This window comes from Cibotium barometz, chromosome 56 (genome assembly GCF_041138505.1).
Source record: "Cibotium barometz isolate CiBa-2024 chromosome 56, ASM4113850v1, whole genome shotgun sequence".
Classification (NCBI taxonomy): domain Eukaryota; kingdom Viridiplantae; phylum Streptophyta; class Polypodiopsida; order Cyatheales; family Cibotiaceae; genus Cibotium; species Cibotium barometz.
Window position 1 is genome coordinate 36,829,608 of NC_141101.1, and position 24,087 is coordinate 36,853,694.

Consider the following 24,087-nt stretch of genomic DNA (forward strand, 5'->3'; position numbering starts at 1 on the left):
CTTGATGTCTTTACGAAAAGCATTTGAAAGGTGTAGATTATATCGCATCTCATTGAATCCTTTCAAATGCCAATTCTAGGTTAAACACGGAGTTATTCTAGGGCATATAGTGTCCAAAAAATGGGATTTCCATTGACAAAAGTAAAATCAAGGTCATTCTGGAATCGCCCCTATAAGGGAGTCCATCACTTTATGGGCCATGTTAGTTATTATCGAAGGTTTATTTTATTCTTCGCTGAGATAGCTCGACCATTGTACAAGCTTCTCATCGAGTTTATTTGGACCGAAGATTGTGACCATGCATACGAGTTATTAAAGAAGGCCTTGGCAAGTGCTCCAATCTTGCGAATCTGGAGAACATAAACTAGACTACCCCATTAGCTTTGCCAGTCTCGCTGCCGCCAGTTGAACAACGCTGAAATGAACTACACCACTACGGAGCGAGAAGGGTTGGCAATGATATATGCAGTAAAGAAATTTTGTTATTACCTTCTTGCCACCAAGTTTGTTTTCTATGTGGATCATCAAGCATTGTTGTATCTGGTGAACAAACCATGCTCCACAGGAAGAATCACACGATGGTTGATTCTTCTTGAGTTTGATTTCATTGTTGTTGTGAGACCTGGCAAAAAACATGCCATGGCTGATCATTTGTCTCGCATACCTAATGGTAAAGCTCCTACGGGAGTTGATGATGCTGACACTTCCTTGTTCATGGTGGAGACAATGCCTGAATGGAGTGAAAAGATTGTTAACTTACTTGACACTTCCTTGTTCATGGTAGAGAGAATGCCTGAATGGAGTGAAAAGATTGTTAACTTCTTGGTTAATGGTTTTCCACCCAAAGAGCTTCGTAAAGATCTAGCTCGAAAGCTGTGATCAAAGAATGCGAACCCTATTGCCTAATGGCCGGGACTCTTTATAAAAAAGGAAAGGATGACGTTCTTAGGCGTTGTGCCCGAGAGGATGAGTATCTATATATTTTGCAGGAGGCACATATGGGCGTAGCCGGTGGTCACTTTTCAGGAGACTTAACTGCACGAAAGATATTGCAATCTCAGGGTATTGGTGGCCCACTATGTTCCAAGATGCATCACTTTTTGTGAAGGGTTGTGATGAATGCCAACGCTACTACAAGAAACCCCAGCAGAAAGATCAGATGCCCCTACATTCAATTAAAGTAAACCAACCGTTTGAAAAGTGGGGTTTAGACTTTGTAGGTCCAATTAGCCCAGCAGCCCGTAACACACAATCTCGCTATATTACTGACTATGTGACCAAATGGGATGAAGCGAAAGCGACACATAAGGCAGATGCGAGGACAACAGCCAAGTTCCTGTTTGAAAATATAATCACATGCTTCAGTTGTCCTTTTGAACTTGTGAGCGACAATGGTACGCATTTTATAAATGAAGTGATTAAGGAGCTCACAACAAATTTCATGATATCCCATTATAAATCTACTCCTTATTATCCGCAAGCGAATGGCCAAGCCGAGAGTACCAAGACCTTAATCTCTATTCTGACAAAGACAGTTGAGGCTCATCGCATGAATTGGGATCTAAAACTTACGTCAACTTTATCGTACTGCGTACAAAGTGGTTACACCATTCAAGATGGTATATGGCCAAGAAGCAATCATGTTGTGGGAATTTGTCATTCCTAGTCTTCGTGTTGCTACTCAAGAGGGTTGGGATGGTAATCCCTTAGTAGAGCGTTTGTATATCCTTGAGCGGTTAGACGAAGAAAGACAATTGGCGGTGTATAATGCCCTTGTAGAGAAGGATAGAAGGAAGAAATGGTTTGATCACCACTTGAAAGACAAGGACATCAAAGTTGGGGATAAAGTCCTGATGTATGGAGTGCGTAAAGAAAAGAAGAAGCTAAAATATGCTGGTAAGGGACCATACAAAGTATGTGAAATTACCCCGCAAGGTACCATCCGAGTGGAGACTCTCGACGGAGTTGAAACCGTTGGATTCCTCAATGGGAGTAAATTCAAAAGGTACTATGACCCCCTAAGCCAAGAGGAATTACATGCAATCCATCAAAAGAAGGCAGCTAAATTAAGAAGATACAAGCGAGAGTTGAAGCTAAAGAACGCCAGCAGCGTATTAAGCACCAACGAGAGGCCAACTTGGGGATCACGCAAGCCTTTTTCGAGGAGGCAGAGGAGGATTCACTAGAATCTGACCCGCCTCCAATTGAGCTACAGAGTCCTTACGGGGAGGTGCTATATAATGCATTATTGGATACGGGAGCTCAACACAATTTGTTGTCATATGGAGTGTGGTGTCAACTTGGAAAACCACCCTTATCCAAGAGTACCATCCAAGTTAAGGGTATCAATAAGAAGAAAACCACTGTCTCGGGAATTCTGTACACTCCTGTTGCCTATGACAAGGGGACTGTGGTTCAAAGCTTTTTGGTTATGCCTGCTCTGCTGCTGGTACCATAGAGGGAACTGTAAACTTAGGGCGCAAATGGATGTTAGCCACCAAGTGCAATATTGATTGGGCAACCAGGCGAGTTACAACGCAAGAACCAGCTCTCAGCCTGACCACTCAGGGTCCCGCATCTAAGCCATCAAATTTGGACAAAATAGATAAGGAAAAGTCACAAAGTCAAGTGGCTACACCATCTTTGATTGTTTGCCACCCCTCTAACGCTTCAACGCCAAGAGTGGAGACAGGCAGTGTGGTCCCCAAGGCTCCGCTTACTTTACCGAAGAGTACATACAAATGGGTTCCAAAAGCTTCGCTAACAGCTACCTCTACTGCTCAATCTCGTTTCAGACAAGAAGCCTCGTAGTAGGAAAGCAGCTACCCGCCCTAGAAAAGACAAGGTAACATCACGTTGGATTCCTAAAATATTATTAGTAGCCCAAGGGTACTACGAAGGGAATGACCAGATTTGGGTCCCTAAACATAAGCTGAATTCCTCTGCATTGCCTGTAAAATCTTGTAAGCAAATGTTGCCACAATTCAAGACTGTGGTAAGGGAAAGGTAACGGAGTACTCCACACCACTTCTTCCAGAGCTAGTTTGGATTCCCAAACGATATCGATCGATACCATCTAGCTCAGGAATGGGGGAGTCACAAGAAGCTTCAAGTCCCTCATGTCATTCACACATTGATATAGAAGTTTCTGCAGGCTCTACACCTACCCTTGTCAATACCCACCAAGAAACCAATGAGTCTACGTCTCCCCTTGTAAATGTATCGTCGAAAGCCATATCCTCCGTTCGTTCATGGGAGCGTACACTACCATCTCTGCAATTTGACGTGGCCACAAGGGTCATAAAAAGCTATCTGCCTACATCACCACCTATAACCCACTGGACAAATTGGTTCCAAGGGGCTACAACATCATTGCAAAAAATATGATCTACCCAAGGAAGGGGGGACTCATGTTCGACATTCTATTACTTCCTCCCTAACCTTCTCCCCTGACCATGTAACTTCCAAATTCGAGGGAATGTATATATATAGCTTCATACAAAACAAAAGAAAAGAAAAGAAAAGAATATATATATATATATATATATATATATATAGATAGATAGTAAAAAGAGCAAGAGCACATTAAGAGGAGAGTTATCCGCACACAATTAGAAACAAGAATTGACCTGTCTTCATGAACCTACTGATGCTATATCTGTGTTTGCAGATATGGTAGATGCACGAGCATCACACACTTCATCCACTCCCACCTTTGGTGAGAGGTATCATCTGTACCTTTCTCAAATATTTCACATGTGCTATCCTATAATTAAAACCGAATTGGCTCATATAGATGTACTAGCCAAAGCGAGGGAAATGTTGAGGAATTAGAATGGCTAATTTGCCTATTGACCACGACTGACCCCTACTTCATAGAGGACGTATCCCCGATAGCCCAAGTCTTTACTTTTCCATAGGATGACTATCCTCGCATAGTTACATTCTTGACGAGTCTATGTGGATGGGAGGACGAAGAAGATATATGTGATGATGAATGGACGGATGAGACTCATGGCACTACCGAGGCTGATTTTATTTATTTAGATGATGTGGATAGAGGCTTAGCCTTAGGGCTACAGCCAGGAATCTACAACATCCTCTTACCTTGATCCTCAGTATTAGTGTGGTGACTGGTAGGTAGGTTAGTGTCTTCAAGTTGTTTCTAGTTTTGTGTCCTTGAACGAGTCCTTATTTTTTCCCACTGATGTGCCTCTTGAGGTATAGTGCTTGTTAGTTAATTGTACAGGTTGAAAAGTTTGAGGTGGGTTCACTTTCATAGTCCTGAGACTGTCGCAATGTTCATACATGGATATCTACATCAAATTGCGGGCATTTCTCATCGAATCAAGGAGATCTCCAAAATAGAGGTGTAATTCTTCCATGCCCACTCTCTTTCATTTTTACTGTTCAATTAATTGCATGAACTATAATGCATGACCACATGGAATCTGTCAAAGCACTACTTAGTTTTTGAAGTTGCCTAAGGTGTTAGTGTAAATCCTTAATGAGTTTAACCTTATTTTAGAAATTCTTGGGAATGCAAATGTCTTTAGTTAACCTTGGAATATGGTTATCTTAGGTCTAGGGTTAAAACCATCTTAATGCTTGAATAAACCGGGCCGTGTGTGTTGACCTCTAAGACATAGCTTCTACCCCTTTGTCAAAAGAATGTAAGAACGTATGATAATTTGGGAGCAAAAATCCAAAGAGAAATATAAAAAATAAAAAGAAAGGCCTACAAAAATGGCAATGTAAGTCTGTTATATATGCTTTCATGTCACCCTATCGCCCTATTAACACTTGGTAGGTGAGGAGTATTCCACTCCAGACCGATGCCCTGGGTTGGTAGGGGGTAGCCTTGCCTAAGGTGAGCTAGTAGATTCTTGGAGAAGGCCTTGTGGTAAACATGGCACCAGGATCGATGCTAGTTTTGCTTTAGGGAGGTCGCCCATTGTTTGTAAAAATTGTCACGTGCATAAAAGAAATAAAGGCAAGACTCCTATAACTCTGATGTCTCTTGTGTCCTTAGGCTCTTGGGATTAGCTTGTTCTGAGAATAGACACATTGTGGTCATATGTTTATTTATTAAGCTTGGTAATTTTCTTTAACTTAGGCCAATTGTAGACCTTGATTAACCTTCGACTAACTCTTGATGAATTACTTTCAATAATTTTAAACTCCTGTTACTTTGCTACGCTAGCTCCTCAATGTGACCTCTTAAACTAGGTTCTCATGGCATACTTCCATTGTGGTCTAACATGCTTAATTTTATTTTTGATACACTCTATATCTTTTGAAGACCAAGCATGCTTTCACTCTACTTCCCTGTTTTGCAGATACAATCTACCTCAACAAACCCTGTTGAGCTTACCATACCATAGCTTCCGAGAGGACGGAATCTACATCAGGAAGGGGGGCATGTTAACCTATGGTGGACATTGAGACATATTACTTTTTACATCATATAATTATTTTACGTATTCTGAGTCATGGGCCGAGCTTGTCGGCACCACATGTAAAGGGTAAGGGGATTGGGTGATCGCCGATGAGAGGCGCACCTCTAATTTCATCAGGATAAGGGTTAGGATCGGCCGGCCATGTGTGGGCGCCCATGTGTGAATGGCCAGGTCACATATAAAAGTCAAATGTAACCTAAAACCTCTCATTCTCTAAGTGTTGAATACAAGGAGTGCTCTTGCTTCATCTTCTCCATCTCCTTCTCCCGTGGGTGTGTGTGTGTGTGTGAGAGAGGGAGAGAGTGTGTAGCGGTAGAGCATTGCATGGCGGCACGCCGACGACGACGAGGCGGTAGAGCGGTGGTGGTGGCTCCTTCTTCATCGCGGTGCAAGAATCCATGGCGGTCTGAGTGGTGAGTGACACACCATTGCTCCCTGTTTTGAGCTTGCTGGTTTCCTGGTTGTGTGCTTGTTGCAACCATTCGTGGCTCGCACACGGTGCTTGGCAAGTCCCTAGCTCCGACATGTGCGGTAAAAGCGCACAACGTACAAGGTAAACCTTGTCCTTATGGTATAAAAGAACATTTTGAGCTCATAATGTGGCAAATCTTCATGGGTACCTTGCTATAATTCTTGCACCATTTGAGACACCTCCTCATCCAAGAGACACTCCTCTTAAATGTCCATGACCCAATACTTATGCAATTTTGAAATTGCATACAATGAACAAGCCCACATCTGTGAAAGAGGTAGCCACCCACTTGCTTTGTTTTGGAGATAGATTGGGATGAGATAAGAAGTATCTAAGCACCCTATGATTGCTTCTCACATATAAACAACTCCCATGAAGATAATGGTGTGCCCAAAGCAAAGAAAATTTCTGTTTTGCAAGCTCTCCATTGAAGCTTGAGTGTGGTGAATGTATGAGGCAAATAGTTGCAAATCTAACAAAGAATCATGTATCTGGTAAATGGGAATGTATTGGCAACTCATGTGCAAGCCCTACATTGAATTTGGAGCAAAGTTGATGCATATTAGTGAGTGGAAATTCACTGTTTTGAAGCCCTCACAAAAACAGAGAAGAGATGTCCATTGTGGATGAAATTGGAGCTGGTTTTTTTGTAAAAATCACTACATTGATTGATTGGGTACATGCCTAGGAGTGTTGGGCATCTACTTATGCTTTCAATTGCCATTATAAACTTGTCAAATCACCCCTATAGCAGCAGGCGGCACAGACAGAAGTGAAGAAACATAGCATAATTTTCAATACCATGCAAGGTGGAGGCCAAATTCTACTTTTGTGATTGATTAAACCCAAAATTTGCTTAGAAATTTTGTGATGCACATACTTGAGAAGGTTGCTATGTGGTTGGTTGGAACAATTATGCATTATGGAGCTGATTATGAGCTGATTAAACAGACTGTCTATAGTGATTAGTGAAACAAAGGGTTATTAATCGGCTAATTACTCTCTCAACTTAAACAATTGGTCTCATTACTTTTACATGGAGTTAGTAGACATCATTTCTAAGCTAATGAATGCCTGGTCTCTCAATTTGGACAATAATCAAAGGAATTAGAGCACTTTTACTATTGGTTTTTCTCAAAACAGAGAAGGGGATTTGATAATTTTGGTATGTATGCACCTTGGTTGGTGTTGATATGAAACATTGAGCTTGTTTAGGTGTCAATGCAAGTTATCCACACTTGATTGAACCACTACATTGCAATTTGAAGCCTTGGAAAGTACGCCAGAACAGGGTACTTTGGACTACGTAAATGGATGTAGAGTCATTGCCAAAGGCAAGAAAGAAGGCAGGTTATTTAAGTTGGATGCTGGGATTCCTAGTCCTAAGCAAACCGAACACCATTGTTGCTCTCTTCTTGGGTACATATGGCTATTTTGTGGAGCTCGATTACCCCTAAAGTATTCTTGGAGAGCCTTAGTAAGGTCAGCTATAGACATTTTGGATATCTTGGGCTCCTTGGCAATAGGTTTTACAGTCATTGACTCGTGCCCAGATATTTGCGAACTAACATACTTTGTCTCCGAAGACACCTTTTTACCTGCAATCATCAAGTTGTCTTCTAACTGGATTGCATTGGCAGTGACTGCTTCCCACGTCGTAAGACCTCTAATGACTAGGCCATTGTATATGTCCTCGTGGCACAATCCTCAAATGAATCTATCAAGAAGTTGGTTGTTATTGAAGCGCTCATTGGGAATACAGCGAAAATTTAGATGCTTTAGTCAACTAACTCATTGACTCTTCCTCCTCGCGTTCATCTTTTTGGAGTTGAGATGCTACACCCCAAAGCACACCCTCACGTATGTATTCTTTCAAGAACAATCTCTTGAGAGTGGGATAGTGAGTATGCTCTTCAACCCTTAAAGTTCGATACCAATCTCTGGCTTTTTCACTCAAGGTTCTAAGGCTTTACACTTATGTAGCTCATTGTGCTCTTCCAAGGAATCACACACGTGTTAAAAAACTTCAATGTTCTTCCTAACATCTTTGTTACCACTGAAGTTCTGAGTGAGCTTGGCAACTTGTACCGCCTTGCTTCTAGGCTCTCTCTCAGGTATGCCACGCATGTTTTCCGTAATAGATCATCCGATCGTTTGAGCAAACGCTGCTAGATCACCTAAGTGGGCAAGCAAAGCTGGTGGAGGCACTTCTAGGATGGCCTGGTTGACAGGAGTTGGCATTGGTCTTGGTATATATGTAGCTGACGCAGGATATGATATGTGACTAGGCATAGCTCCTCTGGGATAAGGGTTCTAATAAGGCATTCGTGGAGCATACGCCATTGGCATAACAGGAGGCGTAGGAGCTACATGAGCATGAGTAGCGATAGGTACATATGGTCGTTATGTACTGGTACGCACTGTTGTAGGTATTGTACCACTAGGTAGCGGTGTTGTACTAACTACAATGGTAGCGGGTGCACTTTCCGTCATGTTCATCATCGGAGTAGGCATTGTGGATTCCCTAATGGAAAGTTGAGCCAAAGTTGGAAAGCTAAAGTTATTGCTCGTAGGCTCAACCTGCATTGAGACTCCAGGCGAAACAACATACGAAGGATCTACGAGACTCACCAAGGGAGTCTCCAATTGCGACAAGGTTGGTTGTTTAGCCTTGCCCACATCCAAAAATCTCATAGGGCCAGTTCAAACTAGGTTCACTCCCCTATTCTGCCTCTCGAAGAATTGGATAATTCTATGGATAACTTCACATATCATTTGTTGTTGTTCATCTAGATTGGTGGCACTAGATGTAGATTGTATGACTTCTAACCAACCCACATGGCATGTGTAACCCGTGTATAGGTCAATCAGAGTCTCCGTGTGTAGGTCATATTCCCAATTTTCATTGAGAAATATCCCATCTAAACTTGGCATGCCAAAAGGTTCTCTCGAAGTGGACGCAATGTCACTTCTTGTGGTTTGACTTCTAGGGCCTCTACTTTAGGAAAAGTGTCAAAAGGTGGTAGCTCAGTAGGGCCTTCATTAAATGAAGTGGGTAGAATATCCACATGGACACTCTTTGGGAGGACAGTGTCTACATGAGATGTGAATGGCGAATCTACTTCCCCACCTCATTCGTTTACTTCACTTGTCTTGCAGGTTCAGAGCGCGTAGCTCTACTAAAAGTCTCTATTAGACGACTAAACATGCTAGATCCGGGTTGTGGGGCCCAAACTGGCATGTTTTGGCCTGCTTCCTCAGAGTTATGGGTAGGATTCCCTTCCATGACTTCAAAGTCAAAGGACGAGTCACTAGCTGCTATTCGTGGATCTTGGGCTGCACTTCCTTGGGTTCCAACTGAAGGCCAAGATGCTAATGTGGAGGGATCTGAAACGCCTTCTAGTTGCTTAGACTCTAGCACCCGACGAGAGCGTAGATGCATGTGACGTGGGTATCCTATATGGGTGTTGGTAACTACGAGGTAACTACCCTTGAAGCCCACACAAGTGGTTTCTCAAGTGTTTCGCACCTCGTTTTTACATGTTTTTGTTTTGTTTTCAACCCGTTTTTACTCCCTTACTTATGGTCAAAACTGGACTAAGGCGTGTGATAGCTCAAGACGAGCGTATCGTTCAAGGGATCCTAGCGTGCTTTACAACACAGTGTTCGCCTATCCGGAGCTCCCGTGGTCCTCAGAACACTCCATTTGCCTATGGGGGGAAAGTCGAAGGCTTTGTCCCACATGCCCACTCCACTCCTTGGGGGGTAGACTATATAGAGAGCTTCACTCCCCTTAAGCTCTCACTTAAGAGAAAGCTATGGAGGCTCACTCTCCTATATTATATATCAAAAGATCGAGGTCGGGGTCGGGGTCAATTGGGGGTTTTTTCTTTTTCGAATTTTTTTTCCAATAAAAATTTTATTTCCACGCGGTTGGGTTGATTTTTTTTTTATGTTTTTTATTTTTGGTTGTTTTTTTATTAGTTTTTTTTAATACTTAAAAAATATTTTTAGAAAAAAATCTTGAGGATAATGTTTTGACATGGCCGCTTACCGCCACCGCGGCGTAGCTCTTTTGCCCTCTGATTGAACGCGCACACGCACACACTAACAGCTAAACGCCTAGTGGAATGTGTAGAAAATGAAGATAACAGCACTGAAAAATGACTGAAAAACAGCAGACACACAAACACGCCTCTCTTTGCCTTTCCTATAGGATAAAATAGCCTTCAAACAGCAGGCCGAGCTGCATCTGGAGCTTGGTGCAGGGTAGTTCCCCGACAGCAGCGCCAAAAATGTGCGCTTTTATCGCACACGTCGGAGCTAGGGACTTGCCAAGCACCATGTCTGAACCACGAATGGCTGCAAGCACACAACCAGGAAACCAACAAGCTCAAAACAGGGAGCAATGGTGTGTCACTCACCACTCAAACCGCCGTCGTGAAGGATTCTCGCGCCGCAATGAAGAAGGAGCTGCCGCCACCGCTCTACCGCCTTGTCGTTGCCGTGCCACCATGCAATGCCTCTACCGCTACACACTCTCTCCCTCTCTCTCACACACACACACCTGTGGGAGAAGATGAAGCAAGAGCACTCCTTGTATTCAACACTTAGAGAATGAGAGGTTTTAGGTTACATTTGACTTTTATATGTGACCTGGCCGTTCACACATGGCCGGCCAATCCTAACCCTTATCCTGATGAAATTCGAGGCGCGTCTCTCATCAGCGATCACCCAATCCCCTTACCCTTTACATGTGGTGCCGACAAGCCCGGCCCATGACTCAGAATACGTAAAATAATTATATGATGTAAAAAGTAATACGTCTCAATGTCCGCCATAGGTTAACATACGTACTTCATCATACAAGGTGATGGAAGAGATGCATGCAACACCTATAGCAAGGCATTTGGGTACAAAACCTTTGACAAGATAAGAAAGAGTCTCTTTTGGAAGGGTATATGGAGAGATGTGCATGCATATGTGACAAGATGTTTGCCATGTCAAAACTAAATAAGGATCCAACACATAAACCACGATGTTTACTTCAACCCTTGACTATTCTCGAAGGTAAATGGATGCACATATCCATGGATTTTATCACGCGACTTTCTCAATACAAGGAAGGGTTGGGATAGTATGTTTGTAGTGGTGGAACATTTAGCTCCTTCCAAGTGCACATACACAACATCTATGGCTGGAAGGAAATTTGTAGAGTATGTGTTCAAAACACATGGAATGCCTCAACAAATTGTGAGTGATAGAAATGCCAAATTTATGCGTTCATTTTGGAGGACACTATTTGAACTTATGGGAACCAAATTGACTCTTAGCACCCACCCAGAAATGGATGCGTAAATGGAGAGAGTCAATAAGTGGGTGGAGAAGTTATGGTCATGATATCCAATATGCATGGGGCGATTGGTTGCCTTTGGCAAAATTTCCTTACAATAGTACAAATCACGTTAGCATTGGAATGTCGCATTTTGAGGCCATCTAACTATGGATACAAGGTGAATACACCAATGGTGATTACTAGACAAGAGGTTGCGAATCCAAATGCAAAGGATGAGGTTGAAAAGATGCAAACTCTTCTACAACAATGCAAGGACAACTTAAAGCTTTCTCAAAGGAGTATGAAGCAATTATGCACAAGCCCATAGGAGATTTGTGGAGTTTAAAGAAGGGAATGGGGTGCTTTTGCACATTCCCAAATAAAGATATGTATCTCTCAAGGGAAGTACCAACACTAAATTGGCTCATAGATATTATGGTCCATAGAAAGTGGAGAGAAGAGTGGGACATGTGGCTTACAAGTTGATGTTATCGGTAACTAGACATATACATGATATGTTCATGTCTCTCAATCAAAAGCATTTGTTGGGCCAATAGTAGAAATACAAGATGACTTGCCTCCCATGAATGACAAAAGCATGGAGTATTGGTTACTAGAGAAAGGGTGGAATCCCTCATTAAAATGTTCTTCAGTGGAATCCCTCATTAAAATGGAAGGGTTTACCTACTGAAGAAAGACATGGCTACATTCACATTACATCTTCTCACCTCACATCTCATCACCTCTATTAACATCACATCCATCCATTCAAATCTATCTGGTTCACATCACATCTCATCAAATCTATTCACCTCACATCTCATCACCTCTATTAACATCACATCCATCCATTCAAATCTATCTGATTCACATCACATCTCATCAAATCTATTCACCTCACATCTCATCACCTCTATTCGCATCACGTCTCATCACATCTATTCACCCCACATCTCATCACCTCTATTCACATCATATCTGATCACATCTATTCACCTCATATCTCATCACCTGTATTCACATCACATCCATCCATCCATTCACATCTATCTGATTCACATCACATCTATTCACCTCACATCTCATCACCTCTATTCACATCACATCCATCCATCCATCCATTCACATCTATCTGATTCACATCACATCTCATCACATCTATTCACCTCACATCTCATCACCTCTATTCACATCACATCCATCCATCCATTCACATCTATCTTATTCACATCACATCTCATCACATCTATTCACCTCACATCTCATCAACTCTATTCACATCACATCCATCCATCCATCACATCTATCTGATTCACATCACATTTCATCACATCTATTCACCTCACATCTCATCACCTCTATTCACATCACAACCACCCATCCATTCATTCACACTTATCTGATTCTCATCACATCTCGTCACATCTATTCACCTCACATCTCATCACCTCTATTCACATCACATCCATCCATCCATTCACATCTATTCATAGAATGTAAGAGAGTTCTAATTTTTGATATAAAGATTCTTTACGTATCTATTTATGCATAAAAATCAACTTCAGTGGGAATAACACTTTTATAAAAATCCTTTTATAAAAATCCTTTTATGCATCTATTTATGCATAAATTCAATTTTAAGAAAAATAACACTTTTGAAATAAAAATAAATCCTTTATGCATCTTTCTAGGCATAAAATCAATTTTAATGAGAATAACACTTTTGAAATAAAAATAAATCCTTTATGCATCTTTCTATGCATAAAATCAATTTTAATGAGAATAACACTTTTGAAAGAAAAATAAATCCTTTATGCATCTTTCTATGCATAAAATCAATTTTAATGAGAATAACACTTTTGCAATAAAAATAAATCCTTTTATGCATCTTTCTATGCATAAAATCAATTTTAATGAGAATAACACTTTTGAAAGAAAACTAAATCCTTTATGCATCTTTCTATGCATAAAATCAATTTTGATTAGAATAACACTTTTGAAATAAAAATAAATCTTTTATGCATCTTTCTATGCATAAAATCAATTTTAATGAAAGCAATACTTTTATAATTAAAATTTCCATTATGCATCTTTCTATGTATAGAAATTAAATTCAATGAAAACAACACTTTTTTAATAAAAATTTTCATTATGCATCTTTCTATGCATAGAAATTAAATTCAATGAAAACAACACTTTTATAATAAAAATTTTCATTATGCATCTTTCTATGCATAGAAATTAAATTCAATGAAAATAACACTTTTATAATAAAAAATTTTCCAATATGCATCTTTCTATGCATAGAATTTAAATTCAATGAAAACAACACTTTTATAATAAAAATATTTTCAATATGCATCTTTCTATGCATAGAAATTAATTTCAATGAAAAAACACTTTTATAACAAAAAAATTCCAATATGCATCTTTCTATATGCATAGAATTTAAATTCAATGAAAACAACACTTTTATAATAAAAAGATTTCCAATATACATCTTTCTGTGCATAGAAATTAATTTCAATGAAAATAACACTTTTATAATTAAAAAAATTTCAATATACATCTTTCTATGCATAGAATTTAAATTCAATGAAAACAACACTTTTATAATAAAAAGATTTCCAATATGCATCTTTCTATACATAGAAATTAATTTTAATAATTAATATCAATGATATCCATGCATATTCATAGGTGAATATGTACATGGAGTAAATAAAAATATTTCTTTTAGAATGCACAAACGGTGGGAATTACTCTTTTAGAATAACATAAAAATAACTTTATTTTTCACAAAATTTTAGAAAATTTTGCCATAACCTCCTTTGTATGGTTGAGAATTTCTCAATTTTTAACATTCTATTTTCAATTTAAAATAACCCCAATTTGAAGTAAAGTACTCTAATCTACTCAATTTTCACTTTCTAGTGAGTAAACAATAAGAAAAGTTTAATCAATTTATTTGTTACTCATTTTAGGATAAAGAAGGGCTGAATTCTTAAGGAAGAGAAGAGGGTAGCCTTTTCATCATCAGGATTCACTTTAATCAACTATTAACAAAATCAAGGAAATCAGAAAACCATAGATTTGAAATTAAAAAGTAGAAATTTTAGCTTATATGAAGTTTTGTGAGCTTTCCTTTGGCTTGAGGGATTGAGGGTTCTACTCTTGTTTGGATCAAGAGTGGCCACCAATCTCTTTGGAGAGGATTTAGTCAAAAACAATTGAATTATCAAGTGAAATCAATGTAATTGGCTCTGGGTAGGAGTAGAGTAACAGTGCATAAACACTTTTAACTTTTTACAAAGGGGGAGGCTTCTATTTATAGGAAAAAATGAGCGTCTAACCAAGCAAACTAAATCTAGAATTTTCCACATCAGTTTGGTCAATTTTTGACCAAATTTTTGGGTCAGTTTAGCTTACTTTAAAACAGGAGAGATGAAAATATCTCATTATTTATGAGTTTAAAACTCCTCCACACATGTGAAATAGGCGCCTCCTTCATGAGGGGAGATCCCCACACTGAGGTGTCAAAAATGCATCATTTCTTCTAAATATCTCTTCTTTTTTAGCTAATAAACCTTGTCCTTAGTCAACTCTTCATCTTATGTGAGCATTTACTCATTTTTGGGGGATTTTCTTTTATTCTTTAATTTATCTCCTCCCTACATTTGGATTAATCTTATTGGTCCATATAGGAACCTTAATTGGAGCATAATTCAAAAATTTCTCAAAATCTAGACCCTAAGGTTCTTTATACCTATTTTTAATTAATTCCAATTGCACATTGGAAAGTTATTTTTGAATTTCTATTTGTAAGAAAACCAGACACTAGGAGGATATTTATATCCAAAAATATCTCAATTTTGAATCACCTCCCTCTAGACATTTTCTCTCTCTAGGCCAAAACAAGGTAAAACAAGATCTTTCTTTTATTTCAGAGAGGGAAATAATTATAAGATCAGAAGGGGAGGTTATTACACCTACACACCTCAAAAGCCGGAGGGAGGAATCTTACATTCTATCCCACTTTAAAAAAAATGCGAGATGTCCTCATCTTGCAAAATTAGAGGAGAACTCTTTCCCTTAAGATCCAACTGATTCTGGGGTTCCTTATAGTCTGGTGAACCCAACAGAATCTTGGGATTAAAATCCCTTATAAAGAACTCATCATCATGTAACAATTCACTCAGATCATATCATTCAAATCCTTATCACAATAATGGTCCATTAGACCGAAATTTCTATCTGAACAGTCCTCCATGGGAATTTTCAATTATACAGATTTTTAATTTGACATCCCTTAACTTGATCCACTGGGTCATGTGTTAACAGCAGCAATCTGTCAGCACAATCCACTAATCTCATAGTGATTTGTTGTAGTCATTAACGTCATTCCAGTTATGAACATCATCATAGGGACTTGTCCCATTCATCCTCATTGTGGTTTTGCTCAGCTTATTACATTTCAACCAAAATTCAGGAATCATCATTTTTCTATCAGAATCCAAATCAACTCATCAGCTCTCAACCAGAATTTAAAAATAATATCAACTACATTCGAATTCATCATCTGGATAGCATTTATGCTTATAATTTCAAGTCTTAGATTTACTCGTATATACTGCTAGTAAAGAGCTGCAGTTATACCCTCGGTATATACGGGTAGTCACAGTCCTTGGAACTATAAGGTAAATACCATCATGTCTAGGTCTCAAGCAAGTCAGGGATTCCATGCAATTGCATTACTTCCATCTGAAGACCCAATTACCAATTTATGAGTTTCAGTGTCTGAATAACAATTTGTATGAATTTTATCACACAATTACAACCTTTTACTGGTACTTCATAAATTTTTGACATTTTTGGCTTCTCGGTTGATCTACGTTAGCCAATTTGCTCTGATACCAGCTGTGAGATCCCTGTCTCCATCGTGCAACAAATTTAGGGGTGCTAGCAATGGAAATAGCACTTCTTGCGCGGGGCAAGGTCCCTCACTCGTCGGGGCCTCGCCCACCACGGATATCCGGACAAGAGACTAATCCATCGGTTCTTCCAAAATCGAACCCGAAAAAAACTTCCCTTGCTCGAAAAGCAAGGGCGATTCCTCCAAGATAATTTTTCTCTAACACAGTCAAAAGCCTTAACTAACTGAACTGATCTGACCGAACCCGTAAGTCCCATAGTCTGATCAGGGAAAAGATTGCACTTGGATCATAGAGACCAACGCTTTTTTTCCTCATTGAGAGGCACAGTCGTTGATTCTTTTCCATAAAATAATTTTTATCCGAGATTTATTTCATCTATCATACTATAACAAAATTGAGTCTCAATTTTTGGGATCCATCAGTCCAGTCTCATCCAGACCCGTGGGTTAGACAACCGCGCCCAACCACTGTAGTGATGGGATCCAATTAAGAATTTGGTTAGGTTTTGTCCCAGGTAGTAGGCAGGGAAAAGAGTTCCCAGGGCCCCTAGCCGGGTATTCATGCAAACTTAAAATTAGTCACACCACTTACACACCCAATATGAAATTGCCTTTTTCACAGAATCAGCTGTCTTTAAAACAATCATTTAATGAAAGCATAGAGTCACTAATCATAATCCTCAAAATCTCCAATTGAACCCTTAATTCCAACAATCATTCCTTCATCGGTGTACTTATGGCATCATTGGCAACCAGAACGCTCACTCACCAGGGGCCTTTTCGATAGTTCCTAGCTCATAGTAACCAGCAATATATTCACATATCAAAATGGATTCTCCATTGAAGATCAGTAAGATCAACCAACGGATCCATATAAAAGAGCCATGGACTCATCCGTTGAGGACCAGCAAGGTCAATCAACCAAATCCATGCCCGAATTCAAAAAACAACTCTTACTCCTTGTTCTAATATCTTCCTCGATGCACGCGTGGGTATCATCGACGACCCAGATCCCGAGCACCGTATGGTTAGCACCCTCTAGGATACTTTGCAAAGGTGACCTAGCGCTTCACTCATAGGCCGCCTCCTTGGTTCCTCTTCCTTAGTCCCTCATCCACCATACCAGAAGCTCACCATTTTAATCGATGCTCTAGACCTCGACCTTGCTACGCGAGACGTCCTCCATTGACTCTCCGCCGTCAGCTATTGCAACTTTATCAAACTAGGTCTCCATAACCTCATTCATCAAGATGGTCAAAATGCTTCCCCGACATTCTTAACATAAAACAGCCATTTAAAAACAAGTCATAAATACAGTTTCTATTACGAACTCTCATCTTTCCACATTGTTCCATATCAATTCTCATTTATTTCATATGTATTCCCATTCTCATAACATCATTTTCCATTTCATCACATCTTTTCTCATTTATCCGCATCAGATCTCATCCACTTGCATCTACCCATATCCACATCTCATCACATCACATTTATTCACATCTCATCCATTCAGACCACATCTGTAAGGTTCCCCCTTCTAAAATAGGAGAAACACTTAAGATAGTCCACTAAGTCTTAACTTGGAGAAAATTTCCTATTTATCGACACCTTGACTATGTAGAGATTCAAGGATACGATTCATAGGTAAGACCTAGTCCTATCCCACAGAGGAAGCGTGATCTTCTAAAAGTCAAATCACCCATAGGGTAATTTATCATAAATTGGGCAACTACTAGACTTGATTTCTAGAGGCAATGCTTTTTTCCTCATCCATGCAAGGCACAGCCGCCGCCGCTGACCTAGTCTTCTAGAATAGAGTTGCCCAAGAACCTAATTATCTAGCGTAGGGCTTTCACTTAATCTGTTGGAAAGCTACCCGACTAATTGCGTCCACCCGTCCGTAGGATGGTGCCATCGGGGCATTCCATCCTCCCACTTTCCACCCTAATTACGGCCCTTTTCACAAGGTTTGTTAAAACAGCCTTTTTACACAATACAATCATGCCAAAGACAAGATATATATATATAAAAGTTGATACATGAATCAATTCCATACAAGCCAAACTTGCTCTCTTATTCTTTTCCTTTATTCTGTCGATGATCTAGAATTCGGCCTTCCAGTCTCTACATGCTGGGCAAAACCCTATGGGACCATACACCTCATCGTCGGCCCCGCCGCCGCTGGCAAGGACTCAAGCTGGCTTGTCGCCCTCTCAGGCTCCACGCTCGATCCTCCCGCTCCTGAGAGGGATGTCTACACACTAGGGTGGGCTTATTTACCGCACTAGCCTGGGCCCTCAGAACTAGGCAGCATCATAACCTCTCGCCTCAATTGACAAACCTTATTCTCCCAATGGTACGAGGGATACCTTGGACCATTCCTCCCTGGCTTTGCTAACGACACTGCCCGGCTACACAAGCACGGAACGGAGTTAGCGTTGAAGCCAGGAAAACTTACACTCTTTAAAGATAACAGTTTCAATGCAATTTATTGAATACAGCATCACACAATTCGTAACTTCATACAATTTTATGTCATTATTTCAAAAAAAAAAGATACACATTTATTAGAAATATATTAAAAAAAACTTTTCTTTAAAATATAACCAAGCTAACCTGGCTACCATTTCCTTGAGGAGCTTGAAGAGGGAGGGTTGGAGCCGCATCGGGAGCATCTTCCCTAATTTTGTTTTGTTACGTGCTCCTCTCGGGGTAATATTCTGACGTTTCTAGGATAGGGCCATCTTGGACGTCGACTTGTAGGGCTTGCTGCCCGCGGTCGAAACGCTTCAGTCGGATCTCAATTATGAGATCGTTTGCTCACCGTATGAGCAAAAGACTATAGCGTATGAACCCTTTCTAAAGACAAAAATCCCTTATTAAAGTCTACGCAAATGGGGGGGATTGTGAGATGTCCTTTTAAGAGCAAAAACGTGGAGAGGGCTATGAGGGGCTGTTGTAAGTCTCTTCACATGGGGGGGAGAAGAGTTAAGGACACTGCCTCCTAGCAAGAGGGGGATGGAGGAACATTGGCTTATCTAAAAAGAGGCAAATGAGGGGGGTGTGAGAGGGGCGGTTGCAAGGGGCGGCTGTACTTCAGCAAGTATGCTACACAGGGATGGACGGCGGTATGGACGACGGTACAACAGGGCATACGCTGCATAGAAATGCGTGCTGCCTGTGGAGCACCCCAGGGGTTTATATAGCTGTGGGTATGGGTACAGGCACTGCGCAAAGCAAGGACGAAAGGATGGTGTACCATCAAAGGCTATGGATCAATGGCCTACATGGGTCTAGGGGAAAGGTACGGTGTCAGTTTGCCAGGGAAAGGAGTGTACGCATGTACCTTATCTGGTCTGAGGCAGCATGGGTGTCCACGTAGGGGTACGTGTGGACCACACAGTGGACGGTCGTCCTTTAGTTCTTGGGTGGCCATCGTACGGGCACCCCAGTAAGTATGTATGGTCCAAATTTTAGGACGGGGTATCCAAATTTGGGGCACCCTCGATTTGAGTGCCGGACCGCCCTGGGGGGAGAAAAAAATTTTTGTCCGGAAGGTTCTCCTGGTCGTTGGGGTTCAAACCGTTCGTCAATCGGATGCCCGGTCGTGCATTTATTAAGGTTTAAAGGTTGTCGCTTTTTAACTAAAATGACTGAAATTTGCGTATAAGCTTGATCCGGTGTCCGTTTTGGATGCTATAAAATCCTATAATAGGGTAAAATCGCACGCAGATTCCAAATTTGGGCTCAGAATTTGAAGATTCTAAGTAGAAATGACTCAAATAATAAAATCATTGATTTTTATACCATAAAAACTCATAAATTTATCTATTACATGAACATTTCTTTATTAGTGAAGATGGGTATGTTACATCCTTCCCCCCTTAAAGAAATCAAGATGTCCTCATCTCATCATGAATTCGGGATAATCCTTTAAGAGTGTAGCTTCATCTTCCCAAGTTGCATCCTCTTCAGGGTAATCCTTCCACTGTACTAGATGTTCTACGAGAGTTCTATTTCGGAGTTGCCTTTTCCTAGAATCTATGATGCTATTGGGCTGTAATTCAAGGACTCCTTGAGTAGAGATTACAACTTGTTCATCATCAAGAATATGATCGAGACTGGGTACATATGGTTTTAACAAACTTATATGAAATACATTGTGGATTTTAACAAACTTATATGAAATACATATGGGCTGGGAGCTGGAGTTTATAGGCACTTTTACCTAGACCTTTGATAACTGTATAGGGACCACAATACCTAGGACTGAGTTTCTTATATTTCCCAAGTGATAGAGAACTTTGTTTGGGTCGCACTCGTAGAAGAACTCTGTCTCCTTCCTTGAAGATCCTTTCAGACCTCTTGGTGTCAGCATAATGCTTTTGTCGATCTTGGGCAGCTTTAATATCCTTTTGGATTGCCTTGGTTTGTTCCTCCATCTCTTTGAGCATTTTCCTGGATGCCTCAACTCTTATGGTCGGATCAGAGAAATTTAGAGGAGACAAGCATTCTTACCCATAGAGTGCTTTGAACGGTGACATTCCCATGCTTTGATGATAAGATGCATTGCAGGCAAATTCTACCAGAGGAAGGTATTGGATCCACCTTCTTGGTTCCCGTCCACAATATGCTCTGAGAATGTCTTCAATTACTTGATTGACTCTCTCAGCCTGGCCATCGGTCTCTGGATGATAAGCTGTGCTAAAGCAAAGTTGAGTTCCCAGGGCTTGAAATAAGGACTGCCAGAACTTTGAAGTGAAGTCAGAATCCCGATCACTTACTATCCTTTTTGGGAAACCATGCAGTTTGAGGACTTCCTTGATGAATATTTGAGCAACATCAGAAGCTTTGAAGGTCTACTTTGCTGGTATAAGGTGAGCTACTTTGGTAAGTAAGTCCACTACTACCAGAATGGAGTCGTATCCTCCTTGAACAGTGGGGAGACTTGTGACAAAATCCATACTAATGCACTTCCACTTCATTTGGGGGATATCCAAGGATTGAAGTTTTCCAGGCATCTTGACCCTTTCGGCTTTGATCCTTTGGCATGAGAGACATTGCTTCAAGTACCGAAGGACATCATTTTTCAAGCCTGCCCAATGAAAGCTCCTTCTTACGGTATTTAATGTTTTTGCATAGCCTGGGTGTCCTGCAGCAGCAGCAGGGCTATCATGAGCTTCATGGAGGACTAGTTTCTTTAAAGCAGGATCCTTAGGGATACATAGCCTGTGATTGAAGTAGAGGCTTCCTTCATGAGTGGAGTATCCCTTGATTAGATTCTTCTCTTTCTCTGAATTTCCTCCTTCTTCTACTAACTTCATCATTCTCTGATAATCTGGATCATGAGATGAGACTTCTCCCACCTTGACCAGTATGGGATTATTTGGCATTGAAATTGCACTCAAGAAGGATTTGCGGCTAAGTGCATCTGCTACCACATTATCTTTCCCTGGGTGAAATTTGATGTCGAAGTCATATTCTTGTAGAATTTCAATCCATCTCCTTTGCCGCATGTTGAGGTTAGGCTGGGTGAAGATCCACTTTAGACTTTTGTGGTCAGTTACAAGCTGGAATTTACCCCCCAAGAGATAATGTCTCCATAATTTGAGGCAATGAACAACTGCTAAGAGCTCCAAATCATGGGTGGCATAATTTGCTTCATATTGCTTCAGCTTGCGGGAAGTATAAGCGACTAGTCTTCCTTCTTGGCGTAAGACACCACCGAGTGCTAGACTACTAGCATCAGTTAACCACTTCAAATTCCTTGGCGAAATCAGGAAGTTTCAGGACTGGGGCAGAAGTAATAATGACCTTGAGTTGATCAAAACTATTTTAATGGATTGGCAGCCACACTATTTTGCAATCCTTCTTAAGAAGATCCGTCAAAGGTACGGCTACCAAGGCATAATCTTTGATAAAAATCCTATACCATCTCGTGATTCCCAAAAACCCATGAACTTCACGAACTGATTTAGGGGGTGGCCATTCCAGAATATCCTTGACCTTGGCGGGGTCTATTGAAATGCCATCTTTGGAGATGATGAATCCAAGATACTCAATTTGATGAGTAAAGAAGGTACATTTGCTCTTCTTGGCATAGAGTGTGTGTGCACAACAATTGCAGAACTCTACGCACATCCTCCTCGTGCTCTTCCATTGATTTGGAGTAGATTAAGATGTCATCAAAGAAAACAAGCACAAATTCATCCAAGTAAGGACGGAATATATCTTGCATTAGGCGGTTGAAGATTGCAAGAGAATTGGTTAACCCGAATGACATTACAATAAACTCATAGTGGCCATAACGGGTATTGAAGGCTGTCTGGATATATCTGCTTCCTTGACTTTGATCTGATAGTAACCAGACCTTAAATCTATTTTTGAGAAGACTTTGGCCCCATGAAGCCTGTCAAGAAGTTCATCAATGTGAGGGATAGGATACTTATTCTTGACAGTGACTTGATTTAGCCCTCGATAATCTATGCAGAGGCGAAGAGTTCCGTCCTTCTTTTTTTGGAAAAGAAGGACAGGTGCCTCCCAAGGAGAGCTACTCGGGCGTACGAATCCTTGCTCAATGAGTTGGGAAAGTTGCTCTTTAAGTTCAATGGCTTCAGAAAGGGACATTTTATAGGGCGTTTTTGAGACGGGTTGAGCTCCAGGGATCGCTTAATTTCATGATCGACTTCTCGAGGAGGCGGTAGCCCTGTAAGCTTGTCAGGGAAGATGTCAGAGAGCCAAGAGGGTTCTGTCTCCATACTAGGTTCAATTGCTTTGTTAAGCTTGACTAAGAAAACTTGCTGACCTTTACGTGTTTTCTTGAGAAGATGTTTTGCCTTGACTACCCTAGATTTAGGTTTTCCTGTTATCCCCTGAATAGATATTACTTGGCCATGCTCATTTTCAAAAGTGATACTCCCCTGGTTACAATGAATGCTAACTTTGTTTGCAATTAACCAATCCATCCCCCAAGGATTCCATCATAAATTCCTAATGGCAAGACTCTAAAGTGGCCATGAGTTTGCTCATTACTGAGCTCAAAATCAAGGTTTCCTATAGAGTGGCGAGATACTACTTCTTTCCCACTGGCTAACTCTACAATCATTCTTCGAGCTGTTTTTTGACTCAAGTTTAATTTTTGCAAATACCTAGGAGAAATAAATGAATGGGTACTGTCACAATCAATCAAAAGCTGAAATGGCTTACCGTGATGAGTGGCTGGGGTTTGGATTACACCAAATTGTTTATTCGGACCTTGGTGTTCTACTGTCGCATGGACGGTGGCGCGCTCTTCTTCAGCCATTTCTAAGGTCGGTTCTTCACTTATAATACAGGCGGTTTTAGCAACTGCTCCTCCGAGGCCTCTGCCATGCCCACCGCCTCTTGCACCTTGGTGGATAGGGGTTCCACAGCCTTGATTTCCTCTGCCACCTTGGGGAAATGATGTTGCCATCTTGGGACAGTTGGCTCTAAAGTGTCCCGGCTCATTGCACTCAAAAGACAGAGGGCCTTCTCTGGAAGAAGCAGCATACGAGCGGGGGACAAAAGAGTTGCCTTGTCGCCCTCTGTTATAGTAGGGGAAATTCTGTTGGGGTTTCTTGTAGGGTTGATCTTTAGGATTTGCCTCAGGGTAAGATCTCGTTTGATGCTTAGGTTTGTCAGTCTTCATTTCTTTCACAAGGGGCTTTGCTCGTATGAGAGCATCCTGTAATGTGCTTGGCCTCATTTCTTTCACAAGGGGCTTTGCTTGTATGAGAGCATCCTGTAATGTGCTTGGCCTCATTGCTTCAAGGAGGGAATCTAAGGGTTTATTTAGCCCTTGGCAGAAACGAGCCACTTGCTGGGAAGTAGTCATAGCTGGGGCATACTTCCGAAGAGTGACAAAATT